The sequence below is a fragment of the Electrophorus electricus genome, chromosome 10 (assembly GCF_041902795.1).
Source record: "Electrophorus electricus isolate QZ-2024a chromosome 10, ASM4190279v1, whole genome shotgun sequence".
Taxonomy (NCBI): Eukaryota; Metazoa; Chordata; class Actinopteri; order Gymnotiformes; family Gymnotidae; genus Electrophorus; species Electrophorus electricus.
In genome coordinates, this window is record NC_137506.1 from 2327684 (window position 1) to 2337798 (window position 10115).

A 10115-nucleotide genomic window follows, 5' to 3' on the forward strand; every position below is an offset into this window, starting at 1 on the left:
GTTGAGATTAGGGAATGCCTCTATGATGAGATTAGGGAATGCCTCTATGAGGAGATTAGGGAATGCCTCTATGATGAAATTAGGGAATGCCTCAATGATGAGATTAGGGAATGCCTCTATGCTGAGATTAGGGAATGCCTCTATGATGAGATGCCATACTGTTGGTTGTACTTCTTTTCTTTGCCTGTTTGTATTTCTCATGCCACATGTCACGTAAGATATGACGTAGCTAATATATAACCCAGGACTGATCAGATATGATTTCAGAACCAAATGAAATAACGAACAGGTCATAAAATGGGACGTGTGGCATTACAGTGAAAGAGGCGTCTCCATAGAGTCCTCAATATCCCATACTAACCCTAACCTTAACTTGCTGTAGCTTTTACAAACTGGCTCAATAAAGGGTTGTGCAGTTGCATCTGTGAGATCACTATGGTAATCTCATGTAGATTATATTATAAGTACATGATAACGTTGTACTGGGTCATTTGCAAATCAATAGTGATTTTGCGTAGCCTAATTGACTAACTCCGATGCTTTTGTACTGGCCGTTTCTGTCATCGTATCCCGAGCGTCTCCGTAGAGGTTCGTTAGTGCAAACCATTCACGCCACCTGGTTCTTCCTGTCCTTCTGTCTCTGCAGTTCATATCACAGAACGACGCGGTTTTCAAGCATCTAATTCTCAGACGCTGTCGGGTCATTACATTTGGTATTCTGTTTGTCGGGGGCAGGAGGGTCATCACCCCCTCAAATATCTAATAACCGCCCTGGATGAAGGCTCCTTTGCTTCTGCAGATGCGCACACACGGGCGGCACTTGAGCTGGCCTGCTCTAAAAGGGCCATTTTCTCACCTTATTGTTCCTTTGCTTTTCGTTTTTTGTTTTTTTTCTTCTTCCACCGCACTTCAGGAGTGGAGTGACAGAGAAGCCAGATTAGCGCCACACTGGGTTAACAGAACAAGATGGGAAACACTGTATGCGCTGGGGGTGAGGTGTGTGTGTGTGTGTGTGAAGGGGGGGGGGGGGGTGTACACCGTCGACAAGGCAATCATCATTATGCAGCTTTCTTTTCCAAGTTATATTTATAGTTTTATAGCACCGTGGTCTCTCCATAATGGCAGCGGTTGAAGTATCTCTCAGTTATGGGAGCGTTTGACTTCGCCGCCGCCGCGGGTTCAGACAACAGTCTTATTTACGAAGAGCGCAGGTGTGTGTCTGCCAACAAGGCCCCCGGTAAATAATCTTTTCTCTTAACCACCACTGTTTTTAGCCCAACGGCCTCATTTAGAGCACGTCCGCGAAATTAATGCGGAACAAACTCGGCAGTAACCGAGCCGACTAATTTTTGCTCATTTCGTCTGAATTATTAATGCCGGAGAAATATACCATATGCTGCCGCCGGAGTCACGCACATCCATCCTGCCGCACGATTGCGCCTGTTTTGGTGAGAAGTAGAAATAGTCGTACTTTAAGGAGCCGTGTAACTTACAGTGGTGTGTTAATCAGAGATAAATCAGATGGGGTAATTACAGTCAGAGGAGCCCCAGGTTGGTAAGACGAGTGATGGCGCTGCTATAGCAAAGAAAGATCCCACCGTCTGTAGCTCCTTATTCAGAGCTCGTTATAGGCTGCTATTCAACACGGGGGAGAGAGAGAGAGAGAGGGGGGGGGGGGGTCAGTAAGCCAACTCAAATATTTTTACAGTTTCAAATTGTAGAAGTCGAAACGTTTTCCTTTAGCTACGCCGCATTGAAACCATACTGGACATAAGCAACGTGTAGATCACAAATTAAAGAACAAACTGTATTCAAATGACTTGGGGCTTTGATAGTGCATGGGAAAACTTTCATTTCCATGACTTATTGTCATCACCAATTAAGCCAAATTACTTAGTTGTCAGTAATTGTGTAGAACGTGACTGGAGTAACTTGTTTCAAAAAATAAAAAATAAATAAATAAACATAACTGGCTTGGCCACTTAGAAAAGGGATATTAGTTCGACATATTAGTTCAGTTAAAGTGCTTAAAATAGATCGACTTTAATCAAAAGACAAAGGCCGAGCTTGAGTACAAGTACCTGAGCCCGACATCCAAGCACCAGTGCTCAAATACCGAATTCGGTATTTTTATGGTTTACAAACATATAAATCGAAACTCTGTCGGTATTGCCAGTTTGCTATGACTGTTTCGCATAAGAAACGTGAATATGTGCTGTCAATGAGAAAAAAAAAAACCCTCTTATGACAGCAGAAACAAAACGCACAGTTTTAACGTTTTGTGTGAAGCATTAACAATTAAATGTACAACTACTACAGGGTATGGCATCTGCAACGTATTTTACTGACCAAACTTTTTTCTTATTGATTTTATAAGACTTTTCACCAGACGGTATATAAGTAACAGACTGGTTTAGTAGCCGTTTAAGCCGTTGGCGATCGTTGTGAGGTACGTCTGCGCTTCATAGAAATGGCTGTAGTTAAGAGATGGACCGAAACAGAACCCACGGAACGGAGCCCGGGGTCTCGTTCCCAGCGCGGCCTCTGCCTCCGTGAAATAGCGAAGAACAGGTAGGCTGGCACAGAGGTAGGTTTTTGTTTACCATCTTACATCTTTTCGCCATCTGTCTCTTAGATGAATCGCTAATCCTCCGAGTCATTTAAGAACAGTCAATCACACAAGAAAGCTAATGACCTACGAGCAGATTTCTTATATTGGTGTCATATTGTTACATTGGTGATATCATAATCGGGTTGTCGCTAGGAAGAGAAGGGGCGCCACCTAGTGTTAACATATGGATACATCCGGTCCTTCGCATTTCGAGTAACCCATCAGCTAGAGACGGTGACACAGTATAGTGGCTGAAGAAGAACTGCGTAGTGTTTTCCCTGCTCTAATAAACAAAACACGTCGAGTAATCACAGACTAATCATAAACGCATCACCAGCTAATCAGACCTTTGGGCTCTTTGTGTAACTTGGTGCATCTGAGCAAAGAGCGCATCGCAGTCCGGAGGTCCGGCTGTGAGCCTGTGTATCTGTCAGGTAGCAGGTAGGATAACCTTACCACAGTTGTCCATAAGTCAGTCGCTCAAGAGTGGGTATGAAAGGGCGTGGTATATGGTGCACAGTGCATTTGTAGTTTTTATATGGAAGTCACTTGGTCATTTGGAGTTTTATACAGAACAGGCCGTGACGAGCCACTGAACTGTGAGCAGGAGGTGTCGCATGGGACGCGTGGCAGGTCACACAGTTCCTAGTTCACGTTCCATGTCTGAACAAGTGTCCCACTCGGTGACAGATAAAATTTATGAAGGCTTATCAGAGGCTAAGTAAACCATTTCCAGCTGATGCTAACCAGTGGGCTTTGCTGCACTGCTGGTGGGGTTTTGCATGCAAAAATTGTATTTGTTTAGCTAGCTAGGCCAATGCAAAACAAGACAACTCACATGTGGACAGGGCAATAACAAATAGAAGGTGCTTACCTGGAAGTGTGGGTTAACACTTACTGATATGACTTTACTGATATTACTTTACTGATATTACTTTACTGATATTACTTTTATGTGCCAAGGCAAACTGGACTTGGACTAACTGTAACGTGAGAGAATGTGCATATTTACAGTGTTCAAAATGGGGAATTTACTTGAAACTGTGACTTTTGTTTTGAAGGCTAATGAAAACTGGCCCAAATGTGAACAATAGAAATAGAATTATAGGCTAGTTTAAATACTTTAAGTAGGTGTGTGAAGAACACATGACTGAAGACATACCTGTGCAAAACGAATCGGCTTGTGCATCTGAAAAAACAAACAAACAATGTAAACAGAGATGTGGATGGAGGGTCAGAAGGCACCTAGACTGTTGCTACGGATTACTGGCGTTAGTGAATTTTAAATAGCAGAATGCACAACGTTCATCATATCAATTCTTTTCCCTTGTATTTTATTTCAGCACAAATATTCTTACACAAACACCCTGACACATAAACCTGTGTGTGAAAGCTACATAAGCAACAGAGGACCAACGCTGCATGGGCGCAAGTCGAGGCTAATTGGGACATCAAACGAGCAGCTTTTAATTGGCGGGGAGAAAGGTGCGGTACAATAGAAGGCTCACTGCTCAGATCAGTGTCTTTATGCTCGTGCATGAAAAGGTCAAGCCCTTTCCAGTAGCACGCAGTTCACTGCTGTTCACGGCAGAGAAAGGAAACGCACACCTGCTGCTTTGAGTAGCGGCAGGTCAGCCGGCCCCTGGCGGCGTGGTGCCACTTTGTGTTTATGTTTTGTGTGCAATCGTGATCAAGAGGGGCTTTTTTCGCAAAGAGAGGGTCAATGCAGGCAATGGCGTGCGCATGCGCACACACACACACACACACACACACACACACACACACACACATCTATCCTCATGATCCTAATACAGGATACAATGTCATGAATGTTATAAGGGCTTGTTGTGAAGGTTAAAATGTTATTTGTTTGTTTATTACATGGTGTTTAAAGAACTGATACACACACACACGCACACGCACACACACACACGCGCACACACACACACACACACACAACAGCCTCCTCATCAGCTCTTTCTCTTCCCTTGTCTCTGTACAGCCCATGTTAACATGCTAATTCATGATTAGCATTATTATGCATTGGAGTAATTGGACAAAAGCTGTCCCGCCGAGCCAGACAAAAACGACATTCACGTCCCTCCTGCCAAGCTGCAGGCTGGAGTTACACGCCGAACGGATTCAGGCAGGAAAGGATTTATCTGGAAATTATAAACCTGTTCAGAGGCCAGAGTAATGGCCCTCAGCTCGGCGGGGCAGACAAGGAGGCCCCGCGCCCGCGCCTGCGCCGAGGTTATGCTCGTGCTTATTTCTGCGCACAAGTCTGCGTACGTTTCGCATCGGTGCCAAAAAAAAAAAAAAGCTGAAAGAAAAAAAATCAGAATGCACTATGAATTTAAGAGGTAGCAGGACGGTATATCACCCAGAGCCATCTGGCTCTCCTCGGGGCAAAGATATATTTACACTTACGTTGCCCTTGGATAATTTACAGAGCCGGATTTTTTTTGTGTGTGTGTTGTGACTGGAGAGGTAATTATACTGCAAAAGGTTAATTGTTCAATTATTAGCGTGCTTTGGTGGAGGGGGGAGACAGAGACCTTGACAGAGCCCTCCCCTCTGCTCATATCCTCTACTCTACCCTCTCTCCTCCTCTCCTCTCTCACCCAGCCAAATGGACCATATTTGTAACGGTTGGCAATTAGAGGAAGAGCCCTTTCGCTAAGTTGCGCCCGGTGCGAGCTCCACGGCTCTAATGAAAAGCTTTTATTACCGAATCCGCCGCCGCAGTTAGCAGCAAATTATGGGTCATTTCTGTCGGCCCTGGGCCTCGTCTGCCATTGCTACATTTAGATAAATGACTCGCATCAGGGCATGCCAAACAGCCGGCCGCCGGGACATCCATCTCTTTTATTTAATACACAAACCCACAGACACTGGCTTTTATCTATCTATCATCGTTCCGCGGCCCGGCGCCGTGGAGGCAGGTAGAGCTGATCAGATTTGTTTGTCCGTGGAGTGATTGAAGTCAGAGAAAGCGCAGCCTGGATCCACACACACACACACACACACACCATTATGAAGGTTGTTTCTTTTAATATGTACCGATACATTCCCATTAACTGTGTTGGAGCAGTGTTGATTACATGGCACCGGGTGTCGGCTTGCCCGTTAAGTAAGATGATGGCACATGGGTGTAGTCTCTACACTGCGTTACTGCGCAGTTTGTGTGATATTTGCAGTTATATTGATATTGCAACTATCCAACGACTAAGCCGGCGTTGATGAACCTCTCCAGAGGAAATGAGAGTCGGATTGGATGTGTATAACACACAGTGGTCTGCATGTGTGAAATGTTTAGTGACTGAACCAAACCTGCATCACATGTCCTGCATAACGTGCAGGGATAAGTGTCAGTTTTAATAAAACTACCAAATTTGTAATTTGCGGGTGATTTAAAGTTCATCCTAATTGAATGAAGCAGGCCTTTTAGAAGGAGGCAACCAGCGGAGGCACATTTGTTCTGAGGTAATGATGATATGACGGACACGCAGACCACCATCAGAGGCAAAGACATCTGGGTGCAGACCGCACGCGCGGGGAGTTCATTCATTAATTGATTGTGGTGTTGGAGCGCGGGACCGGGAACGCGACACCTGAACCAAAGGCCTTGTTGCCAGGTGACTGTGGCATGCGTGCACAAACAAACGAATACTCTCTCTCTCTGTCTCTCTCTCTCTCTCTCTCTCTCTGACTGTAATGAGTATAGCACATTCGTCGCGGCCGTTCTCGAGACGCATTCGTTCGTGCATAAGCGGGTGGGGGGGGGGGGGGGGGGGGGTCTCCGTTCCGCGCGCGATCTCCGTTACCCGCAATTACAGCATTCCGCGCGCATTGCTCGACTTTTGTACTCTCGCGCTCGCGGGACTCCCAGTGTTCTCGCGTGCCTTTCGTGCCGTGCGCTTTCTTCTGTTTTGAACAAAGCTTTTCTCCAAACATCCACCTCCAGGTGTCCTAACTGTCCCCGTGCTTTCATCACCACTGGCTTTCTTATCTGTCCGCTTTCAAGCTTTCGGCTCTGCGCCATGTCCTGTATTCCAAAGGTCAGTTGCACGGGCTGCGCGTCTATTTAAACGGTAGCTCTACTGCCGAGTGATAAGGGACTGATAACTCAGATGCAGGGCTAGCGTGTAGCTATCATTTTTGATTTAGGAACAGCTCGACAGGTTCCGTCTCACATCAGGCATTTTGTCGACTGCGTCCTATCACTTAGCGCCATACGTTCACTTTGTCGCAAGGCATTTGCATACTTTGCATCAGGACTTGCCTGCTATTGTGGAGACGGCGCGGCGCCAGATTGGATGTAGTTGCTTATTAACACACCAACCACAGTGTAGTCTCTGCACATGACTTAGATAATAAAACAAATGCCTCTTTTTTTTGCCATTATAAGTAGACCTGTACTGTACAACAAACCACACTAACACGATAATTACGGCGTGGGGGGGGGGGGGGGGGGGGGGCGACGACGACGACAACAACAACAACAATAATAATAATATGCAACAACAATAATAATAATATGCACTGTCTTTTTGCATTCGACATTCTTGTTACGTTTGTTATTCCTATTTAGAGCAATGTTTTAGTGGCCATGCCAATAATATTAAAGAGGAAAAGACATACTGTCACGTTGAATTATTTAGTTCAGGAAATACAGGTTGAACACGTCCTCGGGCTTTCTGGAAAGGAAATCTCACCCTGAGTGAAATATGACTCATCAGACTGTAATTATTTTGCTTCGAAGTCTAATATAGCCCCACTATCAGCAAACTTTAAGCGCTTTCAGGCGGGATTTTAGTTGGCACATGGTTGGAAGTGAGTTTCGTGTTTTCTTCCTGTTATGTATTTTTTAAATTACATTATTTCAGGAAGAGTGACATATCTGGGCACACCGATCGAAGATAGCATTCAGTGTGAGGTTATTCACAAAGTTTCCAACAGGAATGGAGTTTCCTGTTTGCTGCTCAGACTTTCTGCCTCTCTCTAAGAATCAGCCTCCATTTTCAGGAACTCTTGTTTGACACTGACACTGTATTTTCTAGCTTGAAAACAAACAAATCAATAACTTTGTAAACACCGACCTCCCTTGTCCTTACACCCAGAGGAAAGTTCATTAAGTAGATGTAGAATAAGTGACTGTAGGCTATCTGATACAGGGTAGAGTTTGCCGGTCAGCCTCTACTCTGCTCATCAGTGGTCAGTTAGGACCACTTGACGAGTCTCAGCAGACCGTTAGTGGACGGTTTTCTGCTGTGTGGGTGTGTCAGGCAGAGCAATCATGTTTACATGACTCACTCTCACTGCAGGGTTGAGAGGGACCAGCCACACAACATACGTGCAGCCAACATCGGTGCATGAAACACAAACCACAATGGACTACAGTTCCTAAGTATGCACTTTCCATGGGTTTCAAATAAATGTTTCTGATGTAGTTGGTAGCAAATGTATTTATAAGAAAATGTGAAGCTCTTTAAAATGTCCTTTATGTCAGAAAAATATTGAGACTTTTAAGATAAAAATTAATTGCAGTTATTTTAGGTTGTTACAGTGCTATATTGTTGTAGTGCATATGTTACAATCAGTACTCTGAACAATTAAGTGATTTGGGGGGGGGGGGGTTGGCTGCTATTCCTCTCCCCTAAAATTAATTGATCAGACCAAACTGTAATACCTACAGAGACTCAATAGGGCGTAGGCCCTTCCGCTGCATAGGCGCATGACACCAGCCCAATATAGGTGGTGCTATAGCAAAGCAAGACACATTCCCGTCTATAAATCTGTCACGGAATGTCACACAGCCAAAATCCTTTTTTTTCCCTCCAGTGATTATTAGTCCACAAAAAGCCAACTAGATTTCCAACTAATTTCATTATTATGCATTATCATATTTTGGAGCATATTTTGAGCAGACAAACAAAGCAAGCTGAACTTTAAAAATGATCCAAAAATTAGGCCATTTCGGCACTGTGTAGATTCTAGGTGGCCGTCAAAAACGGGGCAGTTCTCGTTCTGTGCATATACAGGCCCGACTCACGAATGCACTGACAGATCATCACAAAAACTAATAGATGCAAGCAAATTAGATGCAAAGTGCCGGTTTGTACATTTTAAACACATTGACTTCTCTTTAAAAAAGTTGCAAAGTGATGGATTGTTTCCACCAAACCTGCACAGATCTGAAATCCAGACATTGTGACCACAACAGAAAAAAAGTGAACTTAGGTGAAGACTTCATGTGTTTTTTTCAGAACAATATATCACTCCTGTACGTGTGCTAAGTCAGTCTGATTCCCTGAAACAGTTACTGGATTGTAATGCCATACAATAACATTAATTATGAGGTGGGCACTGCTTGTGCATGCGTGGGCCAACGTTTCACAAGTACCTCACCAGAGATATATACACTCCTCTTCACTATGCAGGAACCTCATCCAGATCTCGAGTTCATCAGCCAAAGGATTATGACACTTTGTCCCATGGTCACCTTTTTCATGACATCATGGCTGTATTATGTGTTTAATATTGATGTAATACAGTCCTTTTAATAAACACCCAGAATGCATTGAGTTAAAGGTTATAGTTAGAGTAGGTGATAACTGACATGGCGTTCGCTACGTTTGTCTCTGTCCAGGTTCTGAAGAGACTTTCACACTTTTCCATTTTCACAGTTTACATGTCGATGGCATCACTGAACGTGGGGGAGAACTGCCACTTTTCCATCACACTTTTATTACAGACAGACCTGTCAGCCCTGCTTAACTCTTTGTCCTTTATCTTCTCTATACACATGCAGCTGGTGCATTCTTTGAGTCTATTCCAAATCACAAAACCTGAGCACCGGCAACTGCTGCCATCTACAGGTGACTTCAAGAACTGCTAGGTCATCACAGCCCTTTAATATGAATGTATTCACATATAATCAAGTTGATAATTTAATAAAAGATAAGATATTATATTTAAGTATGATGTTATATTTTAAGTTTGTATTTTTGGGTGAAATATGTGCCTTTGGGGTAAGAGCTATAGACATTACACCTACTGTTGACCCCCTGCGCCCCTGGTCAAGAATGTGTTGGCTGGTTGGACAGGACTCAGGTAATAAGTAAACAGTTCAACAGTGATAATGTTTAATATCCTCTTTCAATAGAAGTAAATTTGCAATAGAAGTGTCATTTGTATAACGGCCTCGAAACTTGCAGTGTATAAAATATTCACTAGCGAAGTTCTCATTGTTTTTATGGAGGTTAGGCAAATCTCAGGCAAATTCTGTTTTTTTCCTTTTATTTGATTCCTCATTTTAAAGTTAGGATTGTGGTTTAAAAAACTTTTTTGCATGCCTATCAGATTATGAACGAGCAAAGTTTTAGAATTTAAATGTTGTTCTTTGGGTCGCATTGTGTCTGCATTGTAAAGATAGTTTTGAGGAAGAGGTGTTAAGTATGTCAGGGCAGAAATAAAGCCAAAGAAATAACCCAAACCCTGT

The 10115-nt window shown here is 43.7% G+C and overlaps 1 long non-coding RNA gene across 1 annotated transcript; it reads left to right on the forward strand.

The window, feature by feature from the left end:
* Positions 1-6561: 6561 nt before the first annotated feature.
* LOC145659378 (uncharacterized) lies at positions 6562-9519 on the forward strand. Its single transcript, XR_014125576.1, has 3 exons — positions 6562-6672; positions 7939-8021; positions 9426-9519. It is a non-coding gene; the product is annotated as an uncharacterized LOC145659378 (long non-coding RNA).
* The last annotated feature ends 596 nt before the right edge of the window (positions 9520-10115 follow it).